Source organism: Arachis ipaensis, chromosome B7 (genome assembly GCF_059453495.1).
Source record: "Arachis ipaensis isolate K30076 ecotype BB chromosome B7, ASM5945349v1, whole genome shotgun sequence".
NCBI classification, from domain to species: domain Eukaryota; kingdom Viridiplantae; phylum Streptophyta; class Magnoliopsida; order Fabales; family Fabaceae; genus Arachis; species Arachis ipaensis.
This window is the reverse complement of record NC_142442.1, coordinates 87,704,563-87,719,467: the sequence shown is the minus strand read 5'-3', so window position 1 is coordinate 87,719,467 and position 14,905 is coordinate 87,704,563. Positions and strand designations below refer to the sequence as shown.

The 14,905-nt window shown below is 36.6% G+C and overlaps 1 pseudogene; it reads right to left on the bottom strand.

Moving 5' to 3' along the window:
• Positions 1-12,990, bottom strand: part of LOC148553272 (uncharacterized) — a 56,456-nt pseudogene extending 43,466 nt beyond the window's left edge.
• Positions 12,991-14,905: the final 1,915 nt, after the last annotated feature.

Sequence of the window (14,905 nt, the reverse complement as noted above, 5' to 3'; positions counted from 1 at the left end):
ATCTGTGGTGCCATCATACAAAGTCATATACGGGAGTTTGAAGTCTTTTGGAATTTTGGTTTTCATGATTTCCCTGGTGAATAGATCTTGCTCTTTGTGTGAATTTTCCTCAGGAGTGGTCCGAGGAGCTTTTGATTTGAGATCGGCTTCTAATTGCAGTAGTTTATCTTCCAATTCTCGACGCTGCCGTACCTCTCTTTATAGATCCTTTCCGACCTCTTGTTGTTGTTGGGTTTCTTTTTCAAGTTGCTTTAAGCGGTCTTGAAGTGCTTCTATTACCCCCAGATTTGATGAGTTTTTGTCCCCGTTGGATTCCGGTGTATCCTTTAGCGTAATGTCCGCGTTCTTGTGCGGTGTTCTATTTTCCAGATCTGAATCATGGTCGATGTCATGACCGTCCGCCATGGTGTCGGGATGACTTCCAGGTTCCCCGGCAACGGCGCCAATGTTCCGAGGGTTACCTGAAACTGGAGGTCGATCTCGGACGAGATCTTCTGTACTGGTCGGAGATGACGTGTCCGGCTGGTGGGTGGCGGCCGGAGCTATTGTGTCTGACTTGTTGGGCTGGCTGCACTGCTGATCCTTGGTCACCGGAGGGTGGGGGTACCTGCAAGAGACTCCGATGCTTAAGTTAGCATGGGTATTAAACAGGTTTTTAGTAGAATCAGAGTATGAGTTATACCTGGGCGCTCCAATATATTTATAATGGTGTGGCGTGACCTTTTTAGATAAGATAAGTTAGTTATCTTATCTTATCTTTGGGTGAGGTCAGCTTATCTTCCATGGAACCGCCCTTATCTCCATAGGCGTGGGCTGCCTCTGGATCTGGGTCGTATTCCTTGAGTTGGACCCTTCTTTGGGCTTTCCTGTCAATTTGGCCGAGTTCTTCGTAAAGAAGTCGGTCCGCTTGACCTAAAGAGGTTGGTCGCTTTGCTACTGAACATCCCGGTTTGGACAGCTCGACCCAGGCTATGAACAAATTATAAATTCATGCTAATCATATGAATAAGTGGGCAAAGACTTGATAAAATCACACAATTAAACACAATATAAATCATAAAATAATGGTTTATCAGGCCTCCCCACACTTTGACAATGCGAAGTTCACTCCCTTGTGCTCTTCTTTGGTTGCCTCCACCTCTTTGTAAGCTTCTTCAATTTTGACCTCTTCCTCTTGATAGCTTTCTTCTAATTCAATCTCTTCTTCATTGCTTACCAAGGGTATAAGAGATTTTGCACATTCTTCTATGAGCTCAATTTCATGTCCAATAGGAGAGGACTCAATTGTAGATAGAAATTCATCAATGATTGAATCCATCTCTTGATCAACCTCTTCAAAGTCTTCAACCATGTTATGTTTTGGAGGTTATACACCCTCCTCAACATGAATATCAAGCTTCTTGGAAGAGGGCTCTATAATTTTACATTCCCATGGACTTACAACATCTCCTAAATCTTTAACCACTCCTTCCGGCTCAATTATCTTAACATCCTCCCTTGGCTGCAATTCTTGCTCCAACTCCTCTTCTTCACCTTGAAGCTCTAAATTCTCCTTCTCATTGTGCTCTTTAACTAATCCTCCATATTTAGCAATAAGGGTGTCTTAGATAGTTGGAAACATTGATGCCAATTGGCTCATCACTTCGGTTAAGCTAGCCACCACTTCCCCTTACGTTTGGCAACGAATTAGAAGTTCTTGTTGTTCTTGCATTAGGCATTGGAGAGATTAGCCCAATGAAGGTGGTGGTGGAAGAGATGGTTCATTGTTTGGGAGAAAGGATTCATAATTGGAAGGTGGTTCATATGGCTCATGATGTGGTTGGTATGATGGATAAGGATTAGGGTCATATGGAGGTGTTTGGTGATAAGGGGCTTGTGAGTATAGTGGTTCAAAACTATGTTGAGGGGAGGGTTCATATGTATGTAGTGGTTGTGGTTGACAACCACAATAGAGATCACCACATCCATTAAATTTATATGCATTAGGAGTTGGATTGTACCCATAAGAAACCGTAGGAGGTTGTTGCCAAGAAGGTTGTCCATAAGCATGAGGCTCCTCCCACCTTTGATTCCCAAATCCTTTATGCACACCCTCATTGAAGCTTCCTGGTGCACGGCATTGTGATCACACCTTTCACAACTCCGATACAACTAACCAGCAAGTGCACTGGGTCGTCCAAGTAATACCTTACGTGAGTAAGGGTCGATCTCACGGAGATTGCCGGCTTGAAGCAAGCTATGGTTATCCTGTAACTCCTAGTCAAGAGATTAGTGATAAAAATGATTTTTTTATGAACAGTAAATAACATGAAATGAACGATACTTGTGATTCAGTAATGAGGAACAGGTTGAGGTTCCGGAGATTCTCTGTCATATGAATGTCTGCTTTCCTACTGTCTTCTTCTCCAAACACGCATGGCTTCCTTCTATGGCAAGCTGTATGTTGGTGGATCACCATTGTCAATGGCTACCATCCGTTCTCTCAGCGAAAATGGTCCAGGTACGGTTTTTGTATGGCTAATCAACTGTCGGATCTCTCGTCTCGGATGAAAAATACCAGGCACAGCTACCATACGGCTAATCATCTGTCAGTTCTCACTTGTGTCGGAATAGGATCTCTCTATCCTTTTGCACACTGTCACTGCGCCCAACATTCGTGAGTTTGAAGCTCGTCACAGTCATCCCGTCCCAGATCCTACTTGGAATACCACAGATAAAGTTTAGACTTTCCGGATCTCAGGAATGCTGCCAATTGGTTCTAGCCTCTACCACGAAGGTTCTAATCTCTCAGATTTGAATGCTCTGTTGTCAGGAGAGGCAAGTCAAATCCGTGGATCAGAGACCCAAGAGATACACACTCAAGCTGTCGCCCAATGACTACGTTGAGCTCAGATAGAACGGGAGTGGGTGTCAAGCACGCGTTCATAAATTTGAGAATGATGATGAGTGTCACGGATCATCATATTCTTTATATTGAAGTACGAGTGTGTATCTTAGAACAGAATCAAGCGTGATCGAAAAGAAAACAATAGTAATTGCATTAATCCATTGAGACACAGCAGAGCTCCTCACCCCCACCTATGGGGTTTAGAGGCTCATGCCGTAGAAGATTCAATGTGAGATGTAAAATGTCATAAGTTCAAAATAAATCTCTAAAAGTAGTTTTTATACTAAACTAGTAACTTAGGTTTACAGAAAATGAGTAACTTAGTGCAGATAGTGCAGAAATCTACTTCTGGGGCCCACTTGGTGAGTGTTTGGGCTGAGCTTTGAAGCTTTCACGTGCATAGGCCATTCTTGGAGTTAAACGCCAGCTTGGGTGCCAGTTCCGGCGTTTTACGCCAGAAAAGGGTCTCTGGCTGACGTTTAACGCCAGTTTGGGCCATTAAATCTCGAGAAAAGTTTGGATTATTATACATTACTGGAAAGCCCAAGATGTTAGCTTTTCAGCCCAATTGAAAACCCGCCAATTGGATTTCTGTAGCTCCAGAAAAATGCGTTTGAGTGCAGGGAGGTCAAAATCCAACAACATCTGCAGTCCTTTCTCAGCCTCTGAATCAGATTTCTACTCAGGTCCCTCAATTTCAGCCAGAAAATACCTGAAATTACAGAAAAACACACAAACTCATAGTAAAGTCCAGAAATGTAATTTTTGCATAAAAACTAATAAAAATATTTTAAAAAGTAACTAAAACATGCTAAAAACTACCTAAAAACAATGCCAAAAAGCGTATAAATTATTCACTCATCACTTTCAATCCCTACAACATAGTTGTAACCAAACTCATAGCCAAAGTGATGAAAATTCATAATGTCAAAAGAAAATAAAGCAAAAACTAATAAGAAACAAGAGGAACAAAATTCTACAACTAGCAAGCAAAAATCAAACTATTCACAATATTCACATATGAACAATAGCCAATAACATAACACTATTGCAATTCCCCGGCAACGGCGCCAAAAACTGGAAATCAATATTACCGTCGGTTAGGAATTTCACACAATTAAATTCCATTGAGAGTATAGTTTTCAACCAACAAACAATACTCAATCAAATTTTAATAATTGGTTGTCACAAGTACAAACCCCAATGAAAATAAACTGAAGTATTTAAACCTCGGGTCGTCACATAAGGAGTTGCAATGAAGTGCTTAATTATTGCCTTTGAAGAAACAAGGGGGTTTGATTTGCAATTGATAAGAAAATATAAAAGTAAACAGGTAAATAAACAATTGACTAATAAAGAAAAGGAAAGAACTCTAGGCTAAGACTTGGAAATTGAGATCACCATCCTTGTCTACAAACTATATATTGAAAATTATGAGGGACCAACCCATTTATTCTACTTCTATGCTTAAAGTATGTGTAAAGTCTACTTCAACGCTTGAAGTACATCAAATAGGCTTGATCAACATCAATCCATAAGTCCCAACCTAGCTACTAATTGACTTAGTAGTAGGCTAGTGTTAATGGTTATCAAATTGACCACTAAGGGGCCTCAAATCACCAATTTAATGAGACCCAATGACTCAAGGTCACTCAATTCCTTATGCCTAGGCTAGGAGTGAAGAAAACTACTCTAAAACTAGTGAAAAGATTTTATCAAACACCTAGAGTGCAATAAAAGTAAACATTACAAAATGCAAGAATTAATGGAACCCATAACTAACATAAGCAAAAAAATGAATAATAACAATGAAGATAAAAATAAAAGAGACATGGAAACATAAAATTGCATTGAAAGAAAATAGAAATCCAACAAGGGTTTATAAACATAAAAGAGAGCAAAATAAGGAAATTAACAAGAGAAGCTAAGAAGATTAAGACAATAGAAAAATAAAATGTAAAGAGAATTGAACTAAAAACAAGAATAAAAAGTGGATCTAAGGAAATTTAACCTAAACTACACAAAATTCTAGAGAGAATAGAGAGCTTCTCTCTCTAGAATTCTAACCTACAACATGATGAAAACTACACTATAACTTCTCCCCCCTTCCCTTGCAATCCTTGGGTTCAAAAGCATTAGAAATGAGTTGGATTTGGGCCTCCTTGAGCTCAGAAATCACCCCCAGTGTTTTGCCTTTAGTGAAGCCACGGGCAGCTTGTCACGCGTATGCATGGGTCACGCGTACGCGTCACTGACAAAACTCCTCCTCAAGCGTGCGCGTGGGTGATGTGTGCGCGTCGCTGGCGAATCTCCTTCTCACGCGTACGTGTGGGTGATACGTGCGCGTAGCCTTGAATGCAGCAAATCCTCATTTCTTCATGAATTCTCCATTTTTTCATGCTTTTTCTCCATTCCTTTAACCCAATCTTTGCCTTCTAATCCTGAAATCACTTAACAAACATATCAAGGCATCGAATATAATTAAAGTGAATTAAAATTAGCGATTTAAAGGCCTAAAAAGTATATTTTTACTCTTAAGCACAAATTAGGAGTGATTCACAAAACCCTACTATTTTATTGAATAAATATAAGAAAAGTTGATAAAATCCCCTAAATTCAACACAAAATAAACCACAAAATTGGGGTTTATCAGTATTCATTGAGAAAATTTGGAAAAATGGGTAAACACTCATGCATTCATTAATTAAGACATATGCATCTCTTTTTATGATAAAAGAAAAATTTTGATGTACATACTTTGTTTGTATAAAAAAAAAGAGAAGAAAAGAGAAAAAGAAGAAAAAAAGAGAAAAAGGAATAAATGATAATAAGAATGTAAATAAAGGATGCATATGTGTGTGAATTGGAAAGAAAACGCACGAGTGAATGTGAAAAAGGAGATGAATGGGAGGTTGGGTTGTTTTCTTGTGTAAATAGGTTAATATAGGATTAGGTGGGATACTTGAGCTAATCTAAGATCCAATCTACAAGTCCACTTAACCATATTAATCCTACCTTTACCCTAGCCCCATTACAACCCTCCAAAGACCTCATGATATTTGCATTCATTCATCAAATATTAGTTGATTGTTATATGACTTGCAAATCTTTGAAAAACATGATTTAAGGAGAATTGAGTGATTAAGTCCTAAACACTGAGCGAATAGAGTGAATACACATCCGGTGAGGGGTTCGATCGCTTATAGTGTATCTTCTTGCAAGTTGCTTGTTAGTTTTTGAAAATTTCAAATCAAATCTTTGGACATTGGTTATATTGTCTTAATTTCTTGCCTTAGCCCTAATGATCTACCTTTTGATTGATTGAGATTCTATTGTCTGTTTTTTTCCAAACTCAATAGAGACTATAGTATAGATATAGATAGATAGCATTTAGCATATTTGCATGCATGTAGGTAGTTGCATTGAATAAATTGCTTGCCCTTTTATCCTTCTCCTTTGATTGTGATTAGCATGAGGACATGCTATTGTTTAAGTGTGGGGGAATTGATGAATCCATATTTGATGATAAATTTTGGATTGATTTGAGTGGATTTCATCATATAAACCCACATTTATTCATCCAAATAGCATACTTTTGTGTTCTCTCCCTAAATTGACCATAATTGTGAAAACATACTATTTTGTACTTAATTTAATCAATTTCATCTCACTTTCATCCCATTCGATGCCTTGATGGTTTTGATGAGTGATTTCAGGTATAATAGATAGGAATGGCTTGATAAGAGTGGAAGAAAAGCATGCTATTGGGAGAAAACATGAAGAAAACAAAGGAGAAGTACACACTGGAGTGTAAGTACGTACAACCTACTATGCATACACACAAGAAGCACAACACCATGTGTGCGCACGCACGACAATCTGTGCGCACGCACAAGTGAAAGATCGGCAAGTGTGCGTACGCACACGTCTGTGTGTACGCACAAGTCCTAGCACGTGACCTCATTAATGCAAATCGCTGGGGGTGATTTTTGGGCCTCCAGAGCCCAGTTTTGGACTTTTTGAAGCTGATTGAGTGCTATATCAAAGAGACATCGCTCCATGTCAATTGGGGAGCAATTAGGGTAGATCAGAAACATGCTCTAGGTCATATTCTTGAGAGAGAAGCTCTCCCTTCTCTCTAGAATTAGGGTAGATTAGGTTAGATCTCTCTTAGATTTAGGTTTAATTTTTGTTTTCATTTAGTTTTCCTTGCCATTTATTGTTCTTGCACTCTTGTTCTCTCCTTCTACTTGTTATTTCCTTTCTTTTGTTCCTTTATATTTATGACACTTTGTTACTTTTAATTTCAATTAATGCAATTTATGTTTTATGTTTCTTATTGTTCAATTTAGTTGTTATTATTATTTTCTGGCAATTGGTAGTTGTAAATTTTATTATTTCTTGTTATTTTACCATGCTTTTCTTTTATGCCTTCCAAGTGTTTGATAAAATGCTTGGTTGGATTTTCGCCTAGTTTTTCACACTCTTGGTTGGGAATTTGGGTAATTAGGTGAACTTGAGTTGTGGATGTCCATTCTACATTGTGTTAGGATTGTTAGTTGATTTGGTTTCCACTAACTCTAAGCCTTCCATTAATAGAGTTGGCTAAGACTTGTGGATTGAGATCAATTATGCCCTTTTGACTAATTCTCGATGTTAGGATTATCTAATTAGGATTAATTCTACACAATTACCATGTTTGTGGTCCATAACTAGGATAGAAATCCTTAATTCCCAAATTCTTGCCAAGAGCTCTTTTTACCATTCAATTTCCATTTTCATTGCTTTTACTTGCTTTCCATTTAATTACTCACCATTTTAATTTCTTGCTTCTTATAATCAAAACCCCCAAATCCCCCTCATAGCCAATAATTGAGTATTTTATTTGCAACTCCTATGAAAGATGACCTGGGAGTCTAAATACTCTCAGATAATTTGGTTTGAATTGTGACACCTTTAGATTAAAATTTGATTGTGAGAGTTCATTGTTGGTTTGGAGTATGCTATCAATGAAGTAGTTCTCTTTTCTAGAGTGAAATTCTAAACCGGCAATAATTCTTATTATCAATCTTCCTCTTGAAGGATCCTCCCCAAGAAGAGAATTGAGCCATTGACCGTCCAACTTAAGGACGTTAAAGAAAAGTGCTAGGTGGGAGACACCCCGACAAGGTATGATCTTCCTTGTTTATAATTCTTTCACTTTGTTTTCATCTCTTTAATTAGATTTGTTAGATATGATATGAGTTTCTTCAGTTTGATTAGATATGGTTGAATGATGGTTGTTTCATGAAGTTTTCAATTATGTTAGTTTGTTTAATTTGGTAATTTTGGTTGTTGCCTTGAAATTCTATGTGTCTTTGTGCCATTTTGCTTGAATAGATGCAAAAATTGTAACATCTTTGTTGCTCATGTCATGCGTACACGTGACTGACAGAGGGAAATTGTCGATTGGGAATTTTCACAAAATTAATCACGTTGCAAGTATAGATCCAAAACAACAAACAACCCTCAATAAAAGTTTAATTTGTTTGTCACTTAAGCAAACCAATAAAAATAAAGAGTATTTAAACCTCGTTTCATCTCTCAAGAAATTGCAGGGAAGTGTGCATATTATTGGTTATGGGTGTATATTTTTGGAGTTTTGGGTTTGATAGACAAGAAAATAAAACTAACAATCAAGAAAGTATAAAGGCTAAAAGACACTCATGGCAAGGACTAAGGGTCAAGGTTTCCTATCTTGGATCATTGACCACAACATGGAAATTACAAAGAGTTAATTCCACTTAGTTGTCCTCTAACATCGGAGGGTTAAGTCAAGTGGACCTAGTTGATCCTAGAACCAACTAGCAACCCTAAATCACCAATAAAACTGGACATCAATGATCTCAAGGGACCAAAGTCCTCATTCACAAGCCAAGAGTATAAAAATCTACTCTAAAATCCAATCTTTTATTTTATCAAACACTTGGTAAGGATAAAAGAAAGGCATGGTAAAATAAAAAGAAATATAAAATCTAAAACTACTAAATGCAAAATAACAATAATAACAACTCAAATAAACATCAATAAACAAAGAAACAACAAAAATTGCATTAAAGAAAATCAAGATCCAATAAGAGTTCATGAACAGAAAAGTGACCAAAATAAGGAATTCACAAGAAAAACTAAGAAAATTAAAGCAATAGAACAAGGAAAAGTAAAGGAAACTAGATCAAGATAAGAAATTAAACCTAAATCTAAAATGCAATTAACCTAATTCTACCCTAATTCTAGAGAGAAGAGAGAGCTTCTCTCTCTAAAATATAACCTAAAGCATGTTTCTAAAACTATCCTAATTGCTCTCCCTTGTTCCATCTTGAATTTTGCCTCTAACAGCTTCAGAAATGAGTTGGATTTGGGCCTGATGCAGCTCAGAAATCCCCAGCCACATTTTCTTTAATGAAGTCACGTGACGCTTGTCACGCGTACGCGTGGGTCACACGCACGCGTCGCTTGACGAACTCTGGTCACGCGTTCGCGTGGGTCACGCATCCTCGTCACTTGACGATGCTCTTACTCACGCGTACTCGTGGAGATGATTTCCACCAAATCCTCATTTCTTCATGAATTCTCCATTGTGCATGATTTTTCTTCACTTTTTCAATCCAATCTTTGCCTTCTAAGCCTGAAATCACTAAACAAACACATCAAGGAATCGAATGAAATTAAAGAGAAATAAAATGATCAAATTAAGGACCTAAAAAGAATGCTTTTTCTCTTAAGCATAATTTAGGAAAAATTCACAAAATCATGCTATTTCATTGAATAAATATGGAAAAAGTTGGTAAAATCCACTAAATTTGAACACAAGATAAACCACAAAATTGGGGTTTATCAACCTCCCCACACTTAAACAATAGCATGTCCTCATGCTAAACTCAAGAAAGACAAGAAAGGGTGTTGCATTTATTCAATGCATACTATCTAAATGCATCCTATCTACATGCAATCTATCTATATGCATGCTACTACTTGGTCAAAACAAATTAACTTTCAAGAATATATATATGAACACAAGGGCTATGGCAATCATAATCAAATCAAATCTATAATTGAATTGAGTTATTGAAAAGAGTTTATAACTTGCAAGATAACAAATAATAACCGGTGGAAACATAGAATGGAGCAATCAAACCCTCACCGGATGTGTATCCGCTCTAGTCGCTCTAGTGTATAGGGATGATTCACTCAATTCTCCTCTAATCATGCTTTCTAATCATGCTTTCTAATATTTTTTTTCATCTAATGATCAACAATTATTCAATGTATCCATACAAGTATCATGAGAATTTTTCAAAGGTTGTAATGGGGTTAGGGTTAAGGGAAGGATGCATATGGTCAAGTGAGCTTGAAATTTGAATCCTTGACTAACTTAAGCTCTCACCTAACACACATAACAATCTATACAATTCAAATGCAAACCTAACTACCCATTATTCACTTTTTCACACACTCATGCATTCTCTTTTTTATTCACATCCCATATGCATTATTCTTATTACTTTTCTTTGGGGCATTTTTGTCCCCTTTTTATTGCTTTCTTTTTCTCTTTTTTTTTTCTTTTTCTTTTTATTTTTCTTTTTCTCTTTTTTTCTTTTCTTTTCAAAATAAAATATATACAAAAGTATCAATACATATGGTTTAAACATTTAATGCATGAGTATGTACCCAATTCCCAAAATCATCAACAAAAATACAAAAAATATACTTTTACCTCAACCAATATTCCCAAACTTTCCCACACTTAAATGATACACACTCTCACTAGCCTAAGCTAATCAAATATGCAAATTAAGGACATTCTTGGTTTTTCACTTTAAAGGCTAGTAATGTTCTAAAATTAAGAACAAAAGGGGATTTAAAATAGGCTCAAAATTGGCTAACAATGGTGGATAAAAGGTAGGCTATTTGGGTAAGTGACTAAATGAAATGATGGCCTCAATCATATAAATGTATTCATACATCAAACGATGGACATAAAGAATCAAACAAATCAAAGATTACAATTATAGAAAGAGAATAACACACAAGAATAAAAATAGTGGTTATATGATGCAACCACACAATTAGGCTCAAAGACTCACAAGCTTATGTGTTCTCAGCTCAAAAACATGATCCACAATATAGTTCAAGCAAGTTTCAATAAAAAAATGTATCCACTCAAATCAATTTTGGAAGTCACTGCCCTATAGATAAAATTCTTCAAAAATTTCATTATTTTGACTAAGCTTATTATATATATATGCAAACCAAGAAAATGCAACAAAACATTCTAAAAGACCTAGTAATAACAGAAAAATTGAAATGTGAAAGTGTTGGATTAGAAATTTGTCACCCAAAAATGGCCGATTCGGTCGGACGACCTCCCCACACTTAAAAGTTTGCACCGTCCTCGGTGCATTCAAAGATGAACAAGTGAAGTACGGCGACTACACGGATTGCCACCTTCAGCTAATGGATCAACTGACTGCTGCATGTTCTTTCTTCTGCTTCCGTTTTTTCTTATGATGAATCATCTTGAATGATAGGAAACAGGATACAATAAGACAAGCAAATGCACAAGCAAGGAAGCATAGATTGTTGGAATGAGGTGATGATCACTAAAATGAAGTGAGTGAATCAGTGTGTGACATTAAGGAAAATAGTGTGTCACAACTACAGAAAAGAAGCATGCACTTCACCTATTTTAATATGCTTGAATTACTTTAAAAAAAACTTGTTGGTTAAGACAAAGAAACAAGCAATAAAGAAGCATAAAAGTACTCAAGCAAGAATCAAGAAATTGTGAATTGGATAATGAGTGAACATTGATTGATGTGCAAGAAAATTTAATGAACCAAATGAAATATGAAATTCACACATCAATCAATGATACACCTTGAAGTTCGTTTGCATCACCTAATTGACATGAAGTGGGAAACATGGTTGCTATGCAACTTAGTAAAAGAGAGATATAAGATGAGATCAATCACATAGCAAACATAGTCCACAAAGCTTAAAAAGCTTAAAAAATATCACTAGGTAAGCTTATTATCCAATTTCACAATTCCTCAATTTCAATACATCAACTAGGTGATTGAAATAAAAATCAATAATAAACAAGCATCACCTAACAAAAAATGCATCAACTACATATAATTACCCAATAATGGATAATGAATTCAAATTACATGGTGGCTAGCTACGACATGCAATTTAGAAGTCCAAAAACATTCTTGAAGGTAATGTCATAAGTACTTGGTATACACTAGTATCACGAGCAAAACTCAATACCAGACAATAAATTACAACCTCAATTACTATCCAACCATGAAAATTAACAACAATGATGCTAAAATAGCATTCTAACAGTAATCAGCAGCAATATCTCAGCACAATCAGCAAAACAAATCAATAATCCAACACTTAGCATGAAGATATAACCTAAACTAACAATCTAATCTGCTAGAACAAAAATTCAAACCAACTAACTAATGAAGATGGTGGTAAATGGTTATTGGTGGTGGTGGATGATGGTTGAAGGAAGGGAAGAAGAGAGGAGAAGAGAAAAGAAGAAAAGAAATGGGGAGAAGAGAAGAAGAGAAGAGTTTGTGAGATAGGGGTGCCCACGCATAAGCGTGGCTCACGTGTAGGCGTGACATAGGAGAATGGGTGCTACGCGTACGCGTCTGGCAGGCGTAGGCATGATAAGGGGAAAATAGAAGGTAACACAAACGCATTGGAAGAATTTGTGCTGGACACGCAGTTCCCGCACACTACGCGCACAACTCTCTGTCAGGACTGTGCAATGGCACAGTGCACGCACAATCATAGCACACTCAAAATCTTGGGGTTACGTGTATACGTGGGGCATGTGCACGCATGACAACGTGCTCTATTTTTCAAAATATTCCAATTTCTTGCACCAAACCAAGCATTCAAAACATCCCAACAGTCATCCAAACACCACCAAACCTAGAAGGAAAAAGAAAGCTTAAAGATAAAGGTTTTACCCACTTGAATGACAGAATCGATGGTGGCCTAGAAGGAAATGGTTTCAACCGTCTTGACAAAGAAATTTCCATTCCCGTCCTTCTTTTTTGAGGGACTTTAACCACTTAATACGCCTTTTTAAATTCGACCTCTTCCTCACCAAATTCTTCAAACTCTTTCCCATCGCTCAAATCATAAATCGGAGGCAATGTGAAATCTATCTCAACATCAACCTCAAATTCAAAGGGAGAATATTTATCAAGCTCAAGAGGATCATATGTTGATGTGGGATCATCATCAATAGGCTGATTTATTTCTTGCTCCAATTCTTCTGATTCTTCATGCATAACATGTATTGGAGGTTGTGCACTACCCTCCTCAACATCAATTTCAAACTTCTCGGAAGAAGGCTCTACAAATTTAGATTCCCAAGGGCATTTAACATCTCCTAAATCTTCAACAACTTCTTCCTCTTCTTCAATAATCTTGGCTTCCTCCAATTGTTCCAATACAAAGTCCCATTCCTAATTCTTCACCGGATTTTCTAATTTCTCTTTCATACAATGCTCTTCAATTGATTCTCCACATGTGGCCATGGGAGTACTTTGAGTGTCTAAGCTTTGGAAGACTAAATGGATTACTACCTCTTGGAGAATAGTATAAATCTCCCTTTTCTCTTGGAGATATAAAATGAGAATGTCATTCATTAATGTTTGAGGTGGAGAGGAAGGCTCATTGTTTGGGAGAAAAGGTTCATAATAGGAAGGTGGTTCATCTTGGTGGGAGTATTGAGGTGGTGTATGTAAAAATGGTGGTTCTTGGGAGTATTGATGTTGGAATGTGGGTGGTTCTATAGGTTTTCTTTCAGTCACAAGGGTGAGGTATACAAGGTTGGTAATATGATGTAAGTGGGTTATAGGAAGGTGTTTGGTAAGAGGGGGCTTGTGTGTATGATGGGGAACAATGTTGAGGAATTGGTTCATATTGGCGTGCATTATGGGGGGATGACGATCGGATTCTTGACAGTAAAGAAATTTATAAAATTAATTGCGTTGTAAGTATAGTTTCTAAACTAACAGAGAATCCTTTCGTACAAAAGTTTTGGTTGTCACTTAAGCAAATCCAATAAAAATAATAACCGAAGTATTTAAACCTCGGGTCGTCTCTCAAGGAATTGTAGGGAAGTATGATTTATTATTGGTTATGGAAAATTATATATTTTTGGGTTTTTGAAATAGGGAATAAGTAATTTTGAATGACAAGAAAAATAAATTAATAATTAGAAAATCTCTTGGCAAGATATGAGAACGAGAAATCCCATCCCAGTTATCCTTATCAGGTGTGATGAGAATTGTTATTGCTCCCACCTAGTTAACCCTTACTAAATAAAGGAAAGTCAAGTGGACTAATTAACTTGATTCCTCAAGTCCTAGTTAACTTCTATGGAAAGACTAGCTTTAGAAGGATCCAAATCAATCAGCAATCCCAATTTCCAATCAACTGCTGAGTTTGATAACTTAAATGTCACCAATTACTCTACCAAAGCCAAAAGGGGAAAAATCTAAATTATTTATATAATAAATAGAAAGAAACAAATCATAGATCTGAAATACCTCAAATTGTATTAATCAAATTAAACATAAGAATCCATAAATCTAATAGTAACATAAAGTGATCGATAGGAAAAGTAGATAAACTAGAATGCTAAAATAAATAAAAGTAGAAGAGAACATAAATTAAAAGAACATTGAACCTGAAATTGTGAAGAAGAAATCCTAATCCTAAAAGAAATCCTAAATCCTAAAACCTAAGAGAGAGGAGAGAACCTCTCTCTCTAAGAACTACATCTAAAACCTAAAATTGTAAATTATGAATGTTGTATCAATTGTGCCCATTGATTCCCCCATTCTCTACCTTCTATTCTGTGTTTCTGGGCTTGGATTTGGACCGAAAAAGGGCCCAGAAATCGCTGGGGGCAACTTCTGTAATTTTTTGCACGTGGCCTCC